We start from the raw sequence: 21,343 nt of genomic DNA, 5'->3' as shown, positions 1-21,343 counted from the left end.
AGGAGCCCCGAGGGTAGAGATTCAATCTCCCGGCTCCACCAAATTGGGGTTTGGCCAGGAGACCTCATAGACGCCTGTCCCCCCGGGGCGCCTCCGGCACAAGCTTATTAGTTAGATTTTTTTCACGGTGTCGTTTTGGTATTACTTCGCTTGAAGGTGGCGGGGTTTCCAGCGCCTCGCGCACGTCCAGAGCCCCCCGGCGGCTACAAACGCCACGAGGAGGCATTGCCGATTGGAATTGGCACCGCTCACCACAGCGTTACCATCCGGAACCACATCCTGAATACCAAACAGGGATGAAGATTCCCCGGTGGAGCCTGAGCAGACTGTTGGGGCGAGTGCTGTTAGCGAGCGCCTATGAATGCAGCCGGCGCTGTGGCTACACAAACAGAGGGGGTGGGTGGATACCAGCACCACGCCCGGCCGCCTTTGTCTCTCCCCCCAGTGGCCATTTTTACACCAAAGCTAAAGTAGCGGGTATAGCCTTAACAGTGTCGTAGGGGCAAGTGCTGTCGGTAGCGAGTAGCAGCACCTACACACACAGACAAAGATCCCCCAGGTAGCCTCTAGCAGGTTGTAGGGGCAAGTGCTGTCGGTAGCGAGTAGCAGCACCTACACACACAGACAAAGATCCCCCAGGTAGCCTCTAGCAGGTTGTAGGGGCAAGTGCTGTTAGTAGCGAGTAGCAGCACCTACACACAGACAAAGATCCCCCAGGTAGCCTCTAGCAGGTTGTAGGGGCAAGTGCTGTTAGTAGCGAGTAGCAGCACCTACACACACACAGACAAAGATCCCCCAGGTAGCCTCTAGCAGGGCTGTAGGGGCAAGTGCTGTTAGTAGCGAGTAGCAGCACCTACACACACACAGACAAAGATCCCCCAGGTAGCCTCTAGCATGCTGTAGGGGCAAGTGCTGTTAGTAGCGAGTAGCAGCACCTACACACACAGACAAAGATCCCCCAGGTAGCCTCTAGCAGGCTGTAGGGGCAAGTGCTGTTAGTAGCGAGTAGCAGCACCTACACACAGACAAAGATCCCCCTGGTAGCCTCTAGCAGGGCTGTAGGGGCAAGTGCTGTTAGTAGCGAGTAGCAGCACCTACACACACAAAGATCCCCCAGGTAGCCTCTAGCAGGGCTGTAGGGGCAAGTGCTGTTAGTAGCGAGTAGCGTGCAGCTACACACAGACAAAGATCCCCCAGGTAGCCTCTAGCAGGCTGTAAGGGCAAGTGCTGTTACTAGCAAGTAGCAGCACCTACACACACAGACAAAGATCCCCCAGGTAGCCTCTAGCAGGGCTGTAGGGGCAAGTGCTGTGAGTAGCGAGTAGCAACACCTACACACACAGACAAAGATCCCCCAGGTAGCCTCTAGCAGGCGGTAGGGGCAAGTGCTGTTGGTAGCGAGTAGCAGCACCTACACACACACAGACAAAGATCCCCCAGGTAGCCTCTAGCAGGCTGTAGGGGCAAGTGCTGTTAGTAGCGAGTAGCAGCACCTACACACACAAAGATCCCCCAGGTAGCCTCTAGCAGGGCTGTAGGGGCAAGTGCTGTTAGTAGCGAGTAGCGTGCAGCTACACACACAAAGATCCCCCAGGTAGCCTCTAGCAGGGCTGTAGGGGCAAGTGCTGTTAGTAGCGAGTAGCAGCACCTACACACACACAGACAAAGATCCCCCAGGTAGCCTCTAGCAGGCGGTAGGGGCAAGTGCTGTGAGTAGCGAGTAGCGTGCAGCTACACACAGACAAAGATCCCCCAGGTAGCCTCTAGCAGGGCTGTAGGGGCAAGTGCTGTTAGTAGCGAGTAGCGTGCAGCTACACACAGACAAAGATCCCCCAGGTAGCCTCTAGCAGGGCTGTAGGGGCAAGTGCTGTTAGTAGCGAGTAGCAGCACCTACACACACAAAGATCCCCCAGGTAGCCTCTAGCAGGGCTGTAGGGGCAAGTGCTGTTAGTAGCGAGTAGCAGCACCTACACACAGACAAAGATCCCCCAGGTAGCCTCTAGCAGGGCTGTAGGGGCAAGTGCTGTTAGTAGCGAGTAGCAGCACCTACACACACACAGACAAAGATCCCCCAGGTAGCCTCTAGCAGGGCTGTAGGGGCAAGTGCTGTTAGTAGCGAGTAGCAGCACCTACACACAGACAAAGATCCCCCAGGTAGCCTCTAGCAGGGCTGTAGGGGCAAGTGCTGTTAGTAGCGAGTAGCAGCACCTACACACAGACAGACAAAGATCCCCCAGGTAGCCTCTAGCAGGGCTGTAGGGGCAAGTGCTGTGAGTAGCGAGTAGCGTGCAGCTACACACAGACAAAGATCCCCCAGGTAGCCTCTAGCAGGCTGTAGGGGCAAGTGCTGTGAGTAGCGAGTAGCAGCACCTACACACAGACAAAGATCCCCCAGGTAGCCTCTAGCAGGGCTGTAGGGGCAAGTGCTGTGAGTAGCGAGTAGCGTGCAGCTACACACAGACAGACAAAGATCCCCCAGGTAGCCTCTAGCAGGGCTGTAGGGGCAAGTGCTGTGAGTAGCGAGTAGCGTGCAGCTACACACAGACAGACAAAGATCCCCCAGGTAGCCTCTAGCAGGGCTGTAGGGGCAAGTGCTGTGAGTAGCGAGTAGCGTGCAGCTACAGTGCCCATGAATGCCGCCTCTGTGGCTACACACAGAGGGGGGTGGGTGGCCAGTAACCACGTCAGCCCCTTCCGCCCGACCGCCTTTGTCTCCCATCCTCCCAGTGCCGACACACCACACACACACAGTCACACACACACACAGACACACACACACACAGACACACAGACACACACACAGACACACACACACAGACAGAGAGTCTCCCTTCATATCAATGGTGACCGGAACGGATGAATGGGTCAGAGGGAGGGAGTTGGGGTGAGTGATTGAGTGAGTGAGCGGATGAATGGGGCGTGTGAGCGAGTGTGTGAGCGAGTGTGGGGGGAGTGTGGGGGGAGTGTGGGGGGAGGGTGAATGTGGTGGATGAGGGGGGGCCATTGCCATTGTAGCGCTCGCGTTCTTGACGCTCTGTGCACCGTATCCTGGGTGGAGAGGTGAAGGGGGAGTGGGTGGGTGGGTGGGGGAGTGGGTGGGTGGGTGGGGGGAGGAGTGGGTGGGTGGGTGGGTGGAGGAGTGGGTGGGTGGGTTGGGGGGAGGAGTGAGTGGGTGGGTGGAGGAGTGGGTTGGTGGGTGGAGGAGTGGGTGGGTGGGTGGAGGAGTGGGTTGGGGAGTGGGTGGGTGGGTGGGGGGAGGAGTGGGTGGGTGGGTGGGGGAGTGGGTGGGTGGGTGGGGGAGTGGGTGGGTGGAGGAGTGGGTGGGTGGGTGGATGGGTGGGGGAGTGGGTGGGTGGGTGGTGGGAGGAGTGGGTGGGTGGAGGAGTGGGTGGGTGAAGAAGTGGGTGGGTGGGTGAGGGAGTGGGTGGGTGGGGAGTGGGTGGGTGGGTGGAGGAGTGGGTGGGTGGGTGGGGGAGTGGGTGGGTGGGTGAGTGAATGGATGAGAGGGTTACGCGGAATCTATTGACTCAGAGGAGAGTGCAAGTTGGAGAGTTTGGGGAGAGTTCAAGGGAGAGTTTGGGGAGAGTGTGTGGAGAATGTGTGTGTCTGTCAGTCTGTGTGTCTGTATGTGTGTGTGTCAGTCTGTGTGTCTGTATGTGTGTGTGTGTCAGTCTGTGTGTGTCTGTATGTGTGTGTCTGTATGTGTGTGTCTGTATGTGTGTGTGTGTCTGTGTGTCAGTCTGTGTGTGTCTGTATGTGTGTGTCTGTATGTGTGTGTCTGTATGTGTGTGTCTGTATGTGTGTGTCTGTATGTGTGTGTCTGTATGTGTGTGTCTGTATGTGTGTGTGTCTGTATGTGTGTGTGTCAGTCTGTGTGTGTGTCAGTCTGTGTGTGTCTGTATGTGTGTGTGTGTCAGTCTGTGTGTGTCTGTGTGTGTGTGTGTGTCAGTCTGTGTGTGTCTGTATGTGTGTGTGTGTCAGTCTGTGTGTGTGTATGTGTGTGTGTCAGTCTGTGTGTGTCTGTATGTGTGTGTGTGTCAGTCTGTGTGTGTATGTATGTGTGTGTGTGTGTCAGTCTGTGTGTCTGTATGTGTGTGTGTGTCAGTCTGTGTGTGTCTGTATGAGTGTGTGTCTGTATGTGTGTGTGTCAGTCTGTGTGTGTCTGTATGTGTGTGTGTGTTTCAGTCTGTGTGTGTGTGTCAGTCTGTGTGTGTCTGTATGTGTGTGTGTGTCAGTCTGTGTGTCTGTATGTGTGTGTGTCACTCTGTGTGTGTGTCTGTATGAGTGTGTGTCTGTATGTGTGTGTGTGTCAGTCTGTGTGTGTCTGTATGTGTGTGTGTGTTTCAGTCTGTGTGTGTGTGTGTCAGTCTGTGTGTCTGTATGTGTGTGTGTCAGTCTGTGTGTGTATGTATGTGTGTGTCAGTCTGTGTGTCTGTATGTGTGTGTGTCAGTCTGTGTGTGTCTGTATGTGTTTGTGTGTCAGTCTGTGTGTCTGTATGTGTGTGTGTCAGTCTGTGTGTGTCTGTATGTGTGTGTGTCAGTCTGTGTGTGTCTGTATGTGTGTGTGTCAGTCTGTGTGTGTGTCCGGCAAAACAACCCCCTACCTCCTCGCGGTGCCGGACGGGCAACTCTGTCGTGGACAGCGCTGTGGGGGGAGATCCAATTTTGATTGGCTCCTCCCCCCATGGCATATGTGTCCACCACAGGGGCTAAACGGGGGCTCTGGACGGGTGCGAGGGGCTGGTAACCCCTCCACCTTCAATTAATAACCACGAAACTACGAATTAAACTGAAATATGTAACAACTAAGCTTGTGCCGGAGGCCCCGGGGGGCCAGGCGTCTATGACGTCTCCTGGCCAAACCCCAATTGGCGGAGCCAGGAGATTGAATACCTACCCTCGGGGCTACTCCAGAAACAACGAAAAGCCACTACGGTTGGCCACGTGGAATGTTCGAACGCTCACTGCAGAGGAGAGGCTGCCACTCCTCTGTCGGGAGCTGGACCGGTACCGCCTGGATCTATGCGGCATTCAGGAGGTCCGGTGGACCGGCTCTGGCTCCTGCCACCATGAGGGGTGGACAGTCCTCTACTCGGGGCAGCAGACTGCCAAACAACAGGGTGTGGGTCTTCTTTTGAACAAAAGAATGAAGGGGGCGTGGGAGCGTGGCGGTGAGGTGTGGGAAGCTGTAAGCCCCAGGCTACTTTGGGCTCGCCTTCCCATCAACCGGAGGCGAGGAATGGTGGTCGTGGTTACTTATGCCCCCACCGAAGATGAACATCCGTGGAGGGATGCAGGCAAAGCCGATGAGTCAGATGCCTTCTATGACCTCCTGTCACAGGTGCTGGCTAAAGTGGCCCCTCGGGATAGAGTCATCATGTTGGGTGACTTCAATGCCCGAGTTGGTCATGATACTGGCACCTGGTCTGGAGTGATTGGAGGGCATGGGCCAGATCAGCTCAATAACAACGCTAGGAGGCTGCTAGATTTTTGTGCAGCCCATGGGCTTGTAATTACCAACACGCTGTTCCGGCATCGGCGCATCCACACAACATCATGGATGCATGCCGGGTCCAAGCAAGAACATCTGCTGGACTACATAGTGACGGACCAGCGAATGCGAGCCCATGTCCTTGACACCAGGACCTACCGTGGAGCTGATCTGCCCTCTGACCATCGACTAGTCATCTGTAAGATGCGCCTGCCATTCTTCCACTCCGGTGGTGGGTGTACACCCAGGACCCCATTCCAACCTAAAGTGGCCTGGTCTCAGTTATCTGATGAAAGTTGCAAGCGAGAATTTCATCATCGCTTGCGGCTGGGATTGGCATCGTCCCCGACTCCTCCTGATGTCGAGGGTAAATGGGCGAGGTTTAGGACTGTGACTCATGCAGCTGCAATGGCTGCTTTGGGTACGCGGTCCAGACCTCCCCAGACACCCTGGATGACAGAGGAGTTGTTCACGATGGTTGAGAAAAAGCGACAGGCCCACTGTCATCGGCTACAGAATCCCACGTCAGAGAATGAGGAGGCTTACCGCAGCCTTCGCTCGGAGGTTCGGAGAGCCGTGAGGCGCTGCAAGGATGGGTGGTGGTCGCGGGTTGCTGAGGAGATGGAGTCTGCCTCAGTGGCCCGTGATCACAAATCGCTATTTAACTCCATCAAAAAAGTAACCTGCAGCGCCACACCTATTACCATCATTAGGGGAAAAAACGGTGATCCAATTTCCGACCCCCAGGAACAGGTTCGCAGATTTGCTGAGCATTTCTGTGAGGTCCTGGGGGAGGGAAAATCCCTCAGCCAGGAAAACATCGTGGCACAAAGTGAGGATGACCCTGCTGAGGCTGCGGTGCCTCAAATATTGGATGAAGTCACCCCCTGTGAGTGGCTGGCTGAGGTGCCATCTGCTGAGGAAGTATTGAAGGCGATCCGGAGTCTGAGACCAGGAAAGGCAGCGGGCAGAGATGATCTCCCAAGCGAAATGCTGAGGGAGGGTGGCGTTTGTGCACAGACTGCCCTATATGACATCATAACAACAGTCTGGACCACTGGACGGGTTCCGCAGGATTGGAAGGATGCCCTGGTGGTCCCCCTATTTAAGAAGGGGGACCGCACAGACTGTAACAACTACAGGGGCATCTCACTCCTCAGTGTGCCGGGAAAGGTCCTGGCAAGGATTATTCAGCATCGCCTTGCCAGGCACGCTGAGGAGAGGCTTGCGGAGCCCCAATGCGGTTTCAGGAAAGGGCGGTCCTGCACAGATGCCATATTTTCTGTCCGTCTGCTACAGCAGAGGTGTAGGGAATTCCAACAAGACCTACATCTCTGCTTTATTGACCTGGTCAAGGCCTATGATACCATCAGTAGGCCTGGGCTCTGGGTCGTTCTTCGTGCTTTTGGAGTACCTGACCCTCTGCTCACGATCATTAAGGACCTTCATGATGGTGAGTGGGCCCGGGTAAAACTACGTGGCCGGGAGTCAGAGCCATTCCCTGTACACCTTGGGGTGCGACAGGGATGTCCTCTGGCTCCCACATTATTTAACATCTATTTTGACCACGTAGTTCGTGAAGCCTTCAATAGCTGTACCGGGGGAATCTCCATATGGTACAGATATAATGGGAGGCTAATCGATGCCCGGGTGCGGTCAAGGGATGGCTCCCTATTGCTCAACCACGTTATGTATGCTGATGATTTGGTAATAGCTGCTCAGTCAGAGGAGGAGTTGGAGACGCTGCTGCTGAGACTGGAGCATGCCACTAAGAGGTGGGGCCTTACCATCAGCCCCACCAAAACTAAGCACCTGCCTGGGTATTTTGTACCATCGGACACTCCACCCCCACAACTCCCAATCGGTGATGGGGCAGTTGTGGAGAGAGTCGAGAGTTTCCCATACCTGGGCAGTGTGCTTATGACTGGCTCCAGTTTAACAGCAGAGGTCTCACTCCGAATCAGTCGAGCGGCAATATCTTTTCATCGGTTGCGTAACGCTGTGTGGAAGCTACCTGGTCTGTCGCTCCGCACTAAGCTTCAGGTCTTCTCGGCCACGGTCATTCCCTCCCTTCTCTACGCTTGCGAAACGTGGACCCCCCTAATGGAACATCTTCGCCGGTTAGAAACATTTAGGCTGGCCTGCCTACGATCCATCCTGGGTTTAACCAGACTGGATTGTGTGAGGAGCTCACAAATCCTTGAAAGATCTGGGCAGGGTCCCATCGGTGAGCTCCTCCGGCAGGCAAGGCTGCGATGGCTGGGTCATGTAGCCCGCATGCCCAGCCACCGCATGCCGAAACAGCTTTTGTTTGGCCGGATTGAGGGGGCTAAGCGGGCGCGGCACGGGCTAGAGAAGAGATGGAGTGATGTGGTACAGGAGGACGTGGAGCTGAGTGGACTTGCCGATGACTGGTACCAGCGGTGTCAAGATCGGCCTCTGTGGAGGAGGCTCGTGAAGGATGCTACTGGGCAGTTGGAGGCAGTCGCCCTCCAACAACAACGCAGGGCGGAGGAGCGACGCTCACAACAGCGAGCGGAGCGCCGGGTGGCTAAAGCACAGCAGGTTAGCACAGTAGGGGGCACAGGTGGTGCATCAGCCAGTCATCTCAGTCAGTCGACCCGTGGCACCTGGGTCTGCCCCGTGACCTCCTGCCAGCGGGCGTTCGACACTTCACGTGGCCTCAGGGTGCACATAGCCTGGCACAAGCGTCGTGGTGACGTCACCGCCACTTAGTGGCGAATGGCGGTTGTTGTTGTTGTGTATGTGTGTGTGTCTGTATGTGTGTTTGTGTGTGTGTCAGTCTGTGTGTCTGTATGTGTGTGTGTCAGTCTGTGTGTGTATGTATGTGTGTGTCAGTCTGTGTGTCTGTATGTGTGTGTGTGTCAGTCTGTGTGTGTCTGTATGTGTGTGTGTGTGTCAGTCTGTGTGTATGTGTGTGTGTCTGTATGTGTGTGTGTGTCAGTCTGTGTGTCTGTATGTGTGTGTGTCAGTCTGTGTGTGTGTATGTGTGTGTGTGTCAGTCTGTGTGTGTGTGTGTGTGTCAGTCTGTGTGTCTGTATGTGTGTGTGTCAGTCTGTGTGTGTGTATGTGTGTGTGTGTCAGTCTGTGTGTGTGTGTCAGTCTGTGTGTCTGTATGTGTGTGTGTCAGTCTGTGTGTGTGTGTATGTGTGTGTGTGTCAGTCTGTGTGTGTCTGTATGTGTGTGTGTTTCAGTCTGTGTGTGTGTGTGTCAGTCTGTGTGTCTGTATGTGTGTGTGTCAGTCTGTGTGTGTATGTATGTGTGTGTCAGTCTGTGTGTCTGTATGTGTGTGTGTCAGTCTGTGTGTGTCTGTATGTGTTTGTGTGTCAGTCTGTGTGTCTGTATGTGTGTGTGTCAGTCTGTGTGTGTCTGTATGTGTGTGTGTCAGTCTGTGTGTGTCTGTATGTGTGTGTGTCAGTCTGTGTGTGTGTATGTGTGTGTGTCTGTATGTGTGTTTGTGTGTGTGTCAGTCTGTGTGTCTGTATGTGTGTGTGTCAGTCTGTGTGTGTATGTATGTGTGTGTCAGTCTGTGTGTCTGTATGTGTGTGTGTGTCAGTCTGTGTGTGTCTGTATGTGTGTGTGTGTCAGTCTGTGTGTATGTGTGTGTGTCTGTATGTGTGTGTGTGTCAGTCTGTGTGTCTGTATGTGTGTGTGTCAGTCTGTGTGTGTGTATGTGTGTGTGTGTCAGTCTGTGTGTGTGTGTGTGTGTCAGTCTGTGTGTCTGTATGTGTGTGTGTCAGTCTGTGTGTGTGTATGTGTGTGTGTGTCAGTCTGTGTGTCTGTATGTGTGTGTGTCAGTCTGTGTGTGTCTGTATGTGTGTGTGTCAGTCTGTGTGTGTGTCTGTGTGTGTGTGTCAGTCTGTGTGTGTGTGTGGGGAGCGGTAGTGTAGTGGTTAGCGCTACGCTGCGCTATGAACCTGGCGACCCGGGTTCGATTCCCGCTCACGGCCAGCACCGGTGACGATTATCTGAACCGGTCCCGGGCCTCCCCTAGGTCGACTCAGCCTCAAATGAGTACCTGGTGCGGTGTGTAAACATCGCCACTAGGGAGACAAAGGCGGTCGGGCGTGGTGCTGGCCACCCACCCCCTCGTGTACCGTTCCGGCCTTCATAGGTGCTCGCTAACAGCACTTGCCCCTACAGTCTGTTAAGGCTACATGGGGGATCTTTGTCTTTGTCTTTGTGTGTATGTGTGTGTGTCTTTGTCTTTGTGTGTGTGTGTCTGTATGTATGTGTGTGTCAGTCTGTATGTGTGTCAGTCTGTATGTATGTGTGTGTCAGTCTGTATGTGTGTCAGTCTGTATGTGTGTCAGTCTGTATGTGTGTCAGTCTGTATGTGTTTGTGTGTCTGTATGTATGTGTGTGTGTCTGTATGTGTGTGTGTCTGTATGTGTGTGTGTCTGTATGTGTGTGTGTCTGTATGTGTGTGTGTGTCAGTCTGTATGTGTGTGTGTCAGTCTGTGTGTGTGTGTGTCAGTCTGTGTGTGTGTGTGTGTGTCAGTCTGTGTGTCAGTCTGTGTGTGTCTGTATGTGTGTGTATGTCAGTCTGTGTGTGTCTGTATGTGTGTGTATGTCAGTCTGTGTGTGTCTGTATGTGTGTGTATGTCAGTCTGTGTGTGTCTGTATGTGTGTGTGTCTGTGTGTGTGTCAGTCTGTGTGTGTCTGTATGTGTGTGTGTCAGTATGTGTGTGTCTGTATGTGTGTGGGTGTGTCTGGCTACCTGGGGGATCTTTGTCTGTGTGTGTAGGTGCTGCTACTCGCTACTCACAGCACTTGCCCCTACAGCCTGCTAGAGGCTACCTGGGGGATCTTTGTCTGTGTGTGTAGGTGCTGCTACTCGCTACTAACAGCACTTGCCCCTACAGCCTGCTAGAGGCTACCTGGGGGATTTGTGTCTGTGTTTGTAGGTGCTGCTACTCGCTACTAACAGCACTTGCCCCTACAGTCAGCTAGAGGTTACCTGGGGGATCTTTGTCTGTGTGTGTAGGTGCTGCTCACTATTGACTACAGCACTTGCCCCTACAGGCTGCTAGAGGCTACCTGGGGGATCTTTTTCTGCGTGTAGAAGTGACAGAGAAAACTTGACGTGAGTGGAGGAGGAGGGGATGGGTGGTGCGTGATTGGCTGAGTGAGTGGGTGGGTGAGTGAGTGGGTGAGTGAGTGAGTGGGTTAGTGAGTGAGTGGGTGAGTGAGTGGATGGGTGGGTGAGTGGGTGGGTGAATGGTTGGATGAATGAGTGGGTGGGTGAGTGAGTGGGTGGGTAAGTGGGTGGTTGAGTACGTGAGTGGGTGAGTGGGTGGGTGGGTGGGTGAGTGGGTGGGTGGGTGGGTGAGTGAGTGAGTGAGTGGGTGAGTGGTTGGGTGGTTGAGTGGGTGAGTGAGTGAGTGGGTGAGCGGGTGCGTGACTGGTTGGGTGAGTGAGTGAGTGGGTGAGCGGGTGCGTGGCTGGTTGGGTGAGTGAGTGGGTGGGTAAGTGAGTGGGTGGGTGAGTGGGTGGTTGATTGCGTGGGTGGGTGAGTGAGTGGGTGGGTGCGTGGTTGAGTGAAGGAGTGGGTGAGTGAGTGAGTGAGTGGGTGAGTGAGTGAGTGGGTGAGTGAGTGAGTGAGTGGGTGAGTGATTGAGTGGGTGAGTGAGTGGGTGAGTGAGTGAGTGGGTGAGTGATTGAGTGGGTGAGTGAGTGGGTGAGTGAGTGGGTGAGTGAGTGAGTGAGTCGGTGAGTGAGTGGGTGAGTGAGTGAGTGGGTGGGTGGGTGAGTGAGTGAGTGGGTGGGTGGGTGGGTGAGTGAGTGGGTGAGTGGATGGGTGGGTGAGTGAGTGGGAGGGTGAGTGAGTGGTTGGGTGAGTGGGTGGTTGAGTGCGTGGGTGGGTGAGTGGGTGAGTCAGTGCGTGGGTGGGTGAGTGGGTGGGTGAGTGAGTGGGTGGGTGGGTGGGTGAGTGGGTGGGTGAGTGGGTGGGTGGGTGGGTGAGTGAGTGGGTGGGTGAGTGGGTGGTTGCGTGCCTGGGTGTGTGAGTGGGTGGGTGAGTGAGTGAGTGGGTGAGTGGGTGGGTGGGTGGGTGAGTGGGTGGGTGAGTGAGTGGGTGAGTGGGTGGGTGGGTGAGTGGGTGGGTGAGTGAGTGAGTGGGTGGGTGAGTGGGTGGGTGAGTGGGTGGTTAAGTGCGTGGGTGTGTGAGTGGGTGGGTGAGTGGGTGGGTGGGTGAGTGAGTGGATGGGTGAGTGAGTGGGTGGGTGAGTGGGTGGGTGGGTGAGTGGGTGGGTGGGTGGGTGAGTGGGTGGGTGAGTGGTTGGGTGAGTGAGTGGGTGGGTGAGTGAGTGGGTGGGTGAGTGGGAGGTTGAGTGGGTGGGTGAGTGGGTGGGTGCTTGGGTGAGTGGGTGCTTGGGTGAGTGGTTGGGTGGGTGAGTGAATGGGTGAGTGAGTGGGTGGGTGAGTGGGTGGGTAAGTGGGTGGTTGAGTAGGTGAGTGTGCGCGTGTGGTTTTGTGTGTGTGTGCGTGGAGAGGCTGCCACTTCTCTGTCGAGAGCTGGACCGGTACCTCCTGGATCAATGCCACATTCAGGAGGTCCGGTGGACCGGCTCTGGCTCCTGCCACTATGAGGGGTGGACAGTCCTCTACTCGGGGCAGCAGACTGCCAAACAACAGGGTGTGGCTCTTCTTTTGAACAAAATAATGAAGGGGCCGTGGGAGCGTGGCGGTGAGGTGTGGGAAGCTGTAAGCCCCAGGCTACTTTGGGCTCGCCTTCCCATCAACCGGAGGCGAGGAATGGTGGTCGTGGTTACTTATGCCCCCACCGAAGATGAACATCTGTGGAGGGATGCAGGCCAGGCCGATGAGTCAGATGCCTTCTATGACCTCCTGTCACAGGTGTTGGCTAAATTGGCCCCTCGGGATAGAGTCATCTTGTTGGGTGACTTCGCTTGCGGCTTGGGTTGGCATCGTCCCCCACTCCTCCTGATGTCGAGGGTAAATGGGCGAGGTTTAGGACTGTGACTCATGCAGCTGCATTGGCTGCTTTGGGTACGCGGTCCAGACCTCCCCAGAGACCCTGGCTGACAGAGGAGGTGTTCAGGATGGTTGAGAAAAAGCGACAGGCCCACTGCCATCGGCCACAGAATCCCACGTCAGAGAATGAGGAGGCTTACCGCAGCCTTCGCTCGGAGGTTCGGAGAGCCGTAAGGCGCTGCAAGGATGGGTGGTGGTCGTGGATTGCTGAGGAGATGGAGTCTGCCTCAGTGGCCCGTGATCACAAATCTCTATTTAACTCCATCAAAAAAGTAACCTGCAGCGCCACACCTATTACCATCATTAGGGGAAAAAACGGTGATCCAATCTCCGACCCCCAAGTACAGGTTTGCAGATTTGCTGAGCATTTCTGTGAGGTCCTGGGGGAGGGAAAATCTCTCAGCCAGGAAAACATCGTGGCACAAAGTGAGGATGACCCTGCTGAGGCTGTGGTGCCTCAAATATTGGAAGAAGTCACCCCCTGTGAGTGGCTGGCTGAAGTGCCATTTGTTGAGGAAGTACTGAAGGCGATCCGGAGTCTGACACCAGGAAAGGCAGCGGGCGGAGATGATCTCCCAAGCGAAATGCTGAGGGAGGGTGGCGTTTGTGCACAGACTGCCCTATATGACATCATAATAAGTCTGGACCACTGGATGGGCTCCGCAGGATTGGAAGGATGCCCTGGTGGTCCCCCTTTTTAAGAAGGGGGACCGTACAGACTGTAACAACTACAGGGGCATCTCACTCCTCAGTGTGCCGGGAAAGGTCCTGGCAAGGATTATTCAACATCGCCTTGCCAGGCATGCTGAGGAGAGGCTTGCGGAGCCCCAATGCGGTTTGAGGAAAGGGCGGTCCTGCACAGATGCCATATTTTCTGTCCGTCTGCTACAGCAGAGGTGTTGGGTGTCTATGTATGTGTGTGTCTGTCGTGTGTGTGGGTGTGTGAGTTTTTGTGTAGGTGTGTGTTTGTGGGTGTCTATGTGTCTGTGTGTGTGTCTGTCCTGGCTGATGCACCACCTGTGCCCCCTACTGTGCCAACCTGCTGTGCTTTATCCACCCGGCGCTCCGCTCGTTGTTGTGAGCGTCGCTCCTCCGCCCTTCGTTGTTGTTGGAGGGCGACTGCCTCCAACTGCCCAGTAGCGTCCTTCACGAGCCTCCTCCACAGAGGCCGATCTTGACACCGCTGGTACCGGTCATTGGCAAGTCCACTCAGCTCCACGTCCTCCTGTACCACGTCACTCCATCTCTTCTCTAGCCCGTGCCGCGCCCGTTTAGCCCCCTCGATCCGGCCGAACAAAAGCTGTTTCGGCATGCGGTGACTGGGCATGCGGGCAACATGACCCAGCCAACGCATCCTTGCCTGCCGGAGGAGCTCACCGATGGGACCTTGCCCAGATCTTTCAAGGATTTGTGAGCTCCTCAGACAATCCAGCCTGCAGGTTAAACCCAGGATGGATCGTAGGCAGGCCAGCCTAAATGTTTCTAACCGGCGAAGATGTTCCATTAGGGGGGTCCACGTTTCGCAATCGTAGAGAAGGGAGGGAATGACCGTGGCCGAGAAGACCTGAAGCTTAGTGCGGAGCGACAGACCAGGTAGCTTCCACACAGCGTTACGCAACCGATGAAAAGATATTGCCGCTCGACTGATTCGGAGTGAGACCTCTGCTGTTAAACCGGAGCCGGTCATAAGCACACTGCCCAGGTATGGGAAACTCTCCACTCTCTCCACAACTGCCCCATCACCGATTGGGAGTTGTGGGGGTGGAGTGTCCGATGGTTCAAAATACCCAGGCAGGTGCTTAGTTTTGGTGGGGCTGATGGTAAGGCCTCCACCTCTTAGTTGCACGCTCCAGTCTCAGCAGCAGCGTCTCCAACTCCTCCTCTGACTGAGCAGCTATTACCAAATCATCGGCATACATAACGTGGTTGAGCAATAGGGAGCCATCCCTTGACCGCACCCGGGCATCCATCAGCCTCCCATTATATCTGTACCATATGGAGATTCCCCCGGTACAGCTATTGAAGGCTTACAGTGACACACAAAGACAAAGATAAAGATCCCCCATGTAGCCTTAACAGACTGTAGGGGCAAGTGCTGTTAGCGAGCACCTATGAAGGCCGGAACGGCACACGAGGGGATGGGTGGCCAGCACCACGCCCGGCCGCCTTTGTCTCCCTAGTGGCGATGTTTACACACCGCACCGGGTACTCATTTGAGGCTGAGTCGACCTAGGGGAGGTCCGGGACCGGTTCAGATAATCGTCACTGGTGTTGGCCGTGAGCGGGAATCGAACCCGGGTCGCCAGGTTCATAGCACAGCGTAGCGCTAACCGCTACACTACCGCTCCCCACTGTGACACACACACACAGTGACACACACACACACCGTGACACACACACACACCGTGACACACACACACCGTGACACACACAGTGACACACACACACCGTGACACACACAGTGACACACACACACCGTGACACACACACACACCGTGACACACACACACACCGTGACACACACAGTGACACACACACACACCGTGACACACACTGTGACATACACACACCGTGACACACACAGTGACAGACACCGTGACACACACAGTGACACACACACACCGTGACACACACAGTGACAGACACCGTGACACACACAGTGACACACACACACCGTAACACACACAGTGACACACACACACCGTAACACACACAGTGGCACACACACACCGTAACACACACAGTGACACACACACACCGTGACACACACAGTGACACACACACACCGTGACACAAACAGTGACACACACACACACCGTGACACACACCGTGACACACACAGTGACACACACACACCGTGACACACACAGTGACACACACACACCGTGACACACACACACACCGTGACACACACAGTGACACACATACACACCGTGACACACACTGTGACATACACACACCGTGACACACACAGTGACAGACACCGTGACACACACAGTGACACACACACACCGTGACAGACACAGTGACACACACACACCGTGACACACACAGTGACACACACACACCGTGACACACACAGTGACACACACACACCGTGACACACACCGTGACACACACACACCGTGACACACACAGTGACACACACACACCGTGACACACACAGTGACACACACACCGTGACACACACACACACCGTGACAGACACAGTGACACACACACACCGTGACACACACCGTGACACACACACACACCGTGACACACACAGTGACACACACACACCGTGACACACACAGTGACACACACACACCGTGACACACACAGTGACACACACACACAGGGACACACACACACCGTGACACACACAGTGACACACACACACCGTGACACACACACACCGTGACACACACACACACCGTGACACACACACACACCGTGACACACACACACCGTGACACACACAGTGACACACACACACCGTGACACACACAGTGACACACACACACCGTGACACACACACACCGTGACACACACAGTGACACACACACACCGTGACACACACACACCGTGACACACACACACCGTGACACACACAGTGACACACACACACACTGACACACACAGTGACACACACACACACACACAGTGACACACACAGTGACACACACACTGACACACACAGTGACACACACACACACACCGTGATACAGACATCGTCGTGAATCTTTCCCAGAGGGGTGTAGCCCGAGGCCGTTACGCAACAGTCGAGCGCCCTGGGAAGATTCCTGCCCGTGGCGTCTGAACACGGCGACGATTTTACTGCCGCGAGAGAAATAAAGCACGGGGGGAGAGATCACGGAGAGAGATAACGGAGAGGGGAGGGCTGGCGGGGATGGTGGTGGTGGCGGTGGTGATGTTGATGATGAATGTGGTGGAGGGGATGGTGGTGGTGGCGGTGGTGGTGAAGGTAATGATGAATGTGGTGGTGATGGTGGTGGTGGTGGTGATGATGAATGCGGTGGTGGTGGTGGTGGCGGTGGTGGTGGTGCAGGTGATGATGAATGTGGTGGTGGTGATGGTGGTGGTGATGGTGGTGGTGATGTTGATGATGATTGTGGTGGCGGTGGTGGTGGTGCAGGTGATGATGAATGTGGTGGTGGTGGTGGTGGTGATGGTGGTGGTGGTGATGTTGATGATGATTGTGGTGGAGGGGATGGTGGTGGTGCAGGTGATGATGAATGTGGTGGTGGTGGTGGTGGTGGTGATGATGATGATGGTGGTGGTGATGGTGATGGTGGTGATGGTGGTGATTATGGTGGTGATGTTGATGAAGATGGAGGTGATGGTGATGATGATGATGATGGTGGTGGTGATATTGATGATGATTGTGGTGGTGGTGATGGTGGTGGTGATATTGATGATGATTGTGGTGGTGATGGTGATGGTGGTGATGGTGGTGATTGTGGTGGTGATGTTGATGAAGATGGTGGTGATGGTGATGGTGGTGATGATGATGGTGGTGGTGATGATGGTGGTGATGGTGGTGATGATGGTGGTGATGTTGATGATGATTGTGGTGGTGGTGATGATGGTGGTGGTGATATTGATGATGATTGTGGTGGTGATGGTGATGGTGGTGATGGTGGTGATTGTGGTGGTGATGTTGATGAAGATGGTGGTGATGGTGATGGTGGTGATGATGATGGTGGTGGTGATGATGGTGGTGATGGTGGTGATGATGGTGGTGATGTTGATGATGATTGTGGTGGAGGGGATGGTGGTGGTGCAGGTGATGATGAGTGTGGTGGTGGTGGTGGTGGTGATGGTGGTGGTGGTGATGGTGGTGATGTTGATGATGAATGTGGTGGTGGTGGTGGTGGAGGGGATGGTGGTGGTGCAGGTGATGATGAATGTGGTGGTGGTGGTGGTGATGGTGATGTTGATGATGATTGTGGTGGAGGGGATGGTGGTGGTGCAGGTGATGATGAATGTGGTGGTGGTGGTGATGATGATGGTGATGTTGATGATGATTGTGGTGGAGGGGATGGTGGTGGTGCAGGTGATGATGAATGTGGTGGTGGTGGTGGTGATGATGATGATGGTGGTGGTGATGGTGATGGTGGTGATGGTGGTGATTATGGTGGTGATGTTGATGAAGATGGAGGTGATGGTGATGGTGGTGATGATGATGGTGGTGATGATGATGATGATGATGGTGGTGGTGATATTGATGATGATTGTGGTGGTGGTGATGATGGTGGTGGTGATATTGATGATGATTGTGGTGGTGATGGTGATGGTGGTGATGGTGGTGATTGTGGTGGTGATGTTGATGAAGATGGTGGTGATGGTGATGGTGGTGATGATGATGGTGGTGGTGATGATGGTGGTGATGGTGGTGATGATGGTGGTGATGTTGATGATGATTGTGGTGGTGGTGATGATGGTGGTGGTGATATTGATGATGATTGTGGTGGTGATGGTGATGGTGGTGATGGTGGTGATTGTGGTGGTGATGTTGATGAAGATGGTGGTGATGGTGATGGTGGTGATGATGATGGTGGTGGTGATGATGGTGGTGATGGTGGTGATGATGGTGGTGATGTTGATGATGATTGTGGTGGAGGGGATGGTGGTGGTGCAGGTGATGATGAGTGTGGTGGTGGTGGTGGTGGTGGTGCAGGTGATGATGAATGTGGTGGTGGTGGTGGTGGTGGTGGTGGTGATGGTGGTGGTGGTGATGGTGGTGATGTTGATGATGAATGTGGTGGTGGTGGTGGTGGAGGGGATGGTGGTGGTGCAGGTGATGATGAATGTGGTGGTGGTGGTGATGATGATGGTGATGTTGATGATGATTGTGGTGGAGGGGATGGTGGTGGTGCAGGTGATGATGAATGTGGTGGTGGTGGTGGTGGTGGTGGTGGTGGTGGTGATGATGGTGGTGGTGATGGTGATGGTGGTGATGGTGGTGATTATGGTGGTGATGTTGATGAAGATGGAGGTGATGGTGGTGGTGGTGATGATGATGGTGGTGATGATGATGGTGGTGATGATGGTGATGGTGATGATGATGATGATGGTGGTGGTGATATTGATGATGATTGTGGTGGTGGTGATGATGGTGGTGATGGTGGTGATGATGGTGGTGGTGGTGATATTGATGATGATTGTGGTGGTGATGGTGGTGATGGTGGTTATTGTGGTGGTGATGTTGATGAAGATGGTGGTGATGGTGATGGTGGTGATGATGGTGGTGGTGATGATGGTGGTGGTGGTGATATTGATGATGATTGTGGTGGTGGTGATGATGGTGGTGATGGTGGTGATGATGGTGGTGATATTGATGATGACTGTGGTGGTGATGGTGGTGATGGTGGTGATTGTGGTGGTGATGTTGATGAAGATGGTGGTGATGGTGGTGATGATGATGGTGGTGGTGATGATGGTGGTGGTGATATTGATGATGATTGTGGTGGTGCTGATGGTGGTGATGGTGGTGCTGATGGTGGTGATGTTGATGATGATTGTGGTGGAGGGGATGGTGGTGGTGATGGTGGTGGTGATATTGATGATGATTGTGGTGGTGGTGATGATGGTGGTGATGGTGGTGATGATGGTGGTGATAATGATGATGATTGTGGTGGTGATGGTGGTGATGGTGGTGAATGTGGTGGTGATGTTGATGAAGATGGTGGTGATGGTGGTGATGATGATGGTGGTGGTGATGATGGTGATGATGGTGGTGATATTGATGATGATTGTGGTGGTGCTGATGGTGGTGATGGTGGTGCTGATGGTGGTGATGTTGATGATGATTGTGGTGGAGGGGATGGTGGTGGTGATGGTGGTGATTGTGGTGGTGATGATGATGGAGGTGATGGTGGTGATGATGGTGGTGATATTGATGATGATTGTGGTGGTGATGGTGGTGATTGTGGTGGTGATGTTGATGAAGATGGTGGTGATGATTGATGGTGGTGGTGATGGTGGTGGTGATATTGATGATGATTGTGGTGGTGCTGATAGTGGTGATGGTGGTGATGATGGTGGTGATATTGATGATGATTGTGGTGGTGATGGTGGTGATGGTGGTAATGGTGGTGATTGTGGTGGTGATGTTGATGAAGATGGTGGTGATGGTGATGGTGGTGATGATGATGGTGGTGGTGATGGTGATGAAGATGGTGGTGATGGTGATGGTGGTGATGGTGATGATGGTGGTGGTGATATTGATGATGATTGTGGTGGTGGTGATGATGGTGGTGATGGTGGTGATGATGGTGGTGATGTTGATGATGATTGTGGTGGAGGGGATGGTGGTGGTGATGTTGATGATGATTGTGGTGGTGGTGGTGATGATGATGGTGGTGGTGATGGTGATGGTGGTGATGGTGATGATGGTGGTGGTGATGTTGATGATGATTGTGGTGGAGGGGATGGTGGTGGTGATGTTGATTGTGGTGGTGATGGTGGTGATGGGGATAGTGATGGTGGTGGTGATGGTTGATGGTGGTGGTGATGGTGATGATGGTGGTGATGATGGTAGTGATGATGGTAGTGATGGTGGTGATGATGGTGATGGTGGTGGTGATGGTGATAATGGTGGTGGTGGTGATGGGTGGTGTGGGTGGTGATGGTGGTGATGTGATGGGATGGTGGTGATGGTGGTGATGATAATGGGGTGATGGTGGTCATCACCATCATCACCACCATCAACTCGACACCACTCACCACCACTCACTACCACTCACCACTACCACTCACCACTACCACTCATCATCACCACTACCACTCCCCACCACTCCACTCACCACTCCCCCCCATCCCCACTCACCACACACTCACCACTACCACTCACCTACCACCCACTCACTACTACCACTCACCAATCCCACTACCACTCACCACTACCACTCCCCACTCACCACTACCACTCACCAATACCACTATCACTCATTACTACCACTCACCATACCACTACACTCACCACTACCACTCACCACTACCACTCACCAATACCACTACCACTCACTACTACCACTCACCAATACCACTACCACTCACCACTACCACTCACCACTACCACTCACCACTATCACTACCACTCACCACTACCACTCACCACCACTCACTACCACTCACCACTACCACTCACCACTATCACTCACCACTACCACTCACCACTCACCACTACCACTCACCACCCCTCACCACCACTCACTACCACTCACCACTCACCAATACCACTACCACTCACCACTACCACTCACCACTACCACTCACCACTCACCACTACCACTCACCACTAACACTCAAAACTACCACTACCACTCACAACTACCACTCACCACTACCACTCACCACTACCACTACCACTCACCACTCACTACTACCACTCACCTCTACCACTCCACCACTCACCACTACCACTCACCACTACCACTCACCACTCACCACTAACACTCACCACTACCACTCACCACTACCACTCACCACTACCACTCACCACTCACCACTACCACTCACCACTCACCACTACCACTCACCACTACCACTCACCACTCACCACTGCCACTCACCACTACCACTCACACTACCACTCACCACTGCCACTCACCACTACCACTCACCACTACCACTCACCACTCACCACTCACCACTACCACTCACCACTACCACTCACCACTACCACTCACCACTACCACTACCACTCACAACTACCACTCACCATTACCACTCACCACTGCCACTCACCACTACCACTCACCACTACTACTCACCACTACCACTCACCACTCACCACTACCACTCACCACCACTCACCACCACTCACTA

General features: G+C 54.1%; 1 long non-coding RNA gene across 1 annotated transcript; it reads right to left on the bottom strand.

Annotated features, from left to right (window-relative positions):
• Window positions 1–985: 985 nt before the first annotated feature.
• On the bottom strand, window positions 986–2,775 carry LOC142907860 (uncharacterized). The gene is made up of 3 exons (XR_012931306.1): window positions 1,412–2,775; window positions 1,251–1,331; window positions 986–1,172 (listed from the first exon to the last, which is right to left on the bottom strand). It is a non-coding gene; the product is annotated as an uncharacterized LOC142907860 (long non-coding RNA).
• Between the last annotated feature and the right edge of the window lie 18,568 nt (window positions 2,776–21,343).

The sequence above is a fragment of the Petromyzon marinus genome, chromosome 84 (assembly GCF_048934315.1).
Source record: "Petromyzon marinus isolate PM22_M1 ecotype Great Lakes invasive population chromosome 84, UKy_Petmar_22M1.pri1.0, whole genome shotgun sequence".
NCBI classification, from domain to species: Eukaryota; Metazoa; Chordata; class Hyperoartia; order Petromyzontiformes; family Petromyzontidae; genus Petromyzon; species Petromyzon marinus.
This window is presented reverse-complemented; position numbering and strand designations above follow the sequence as displayed.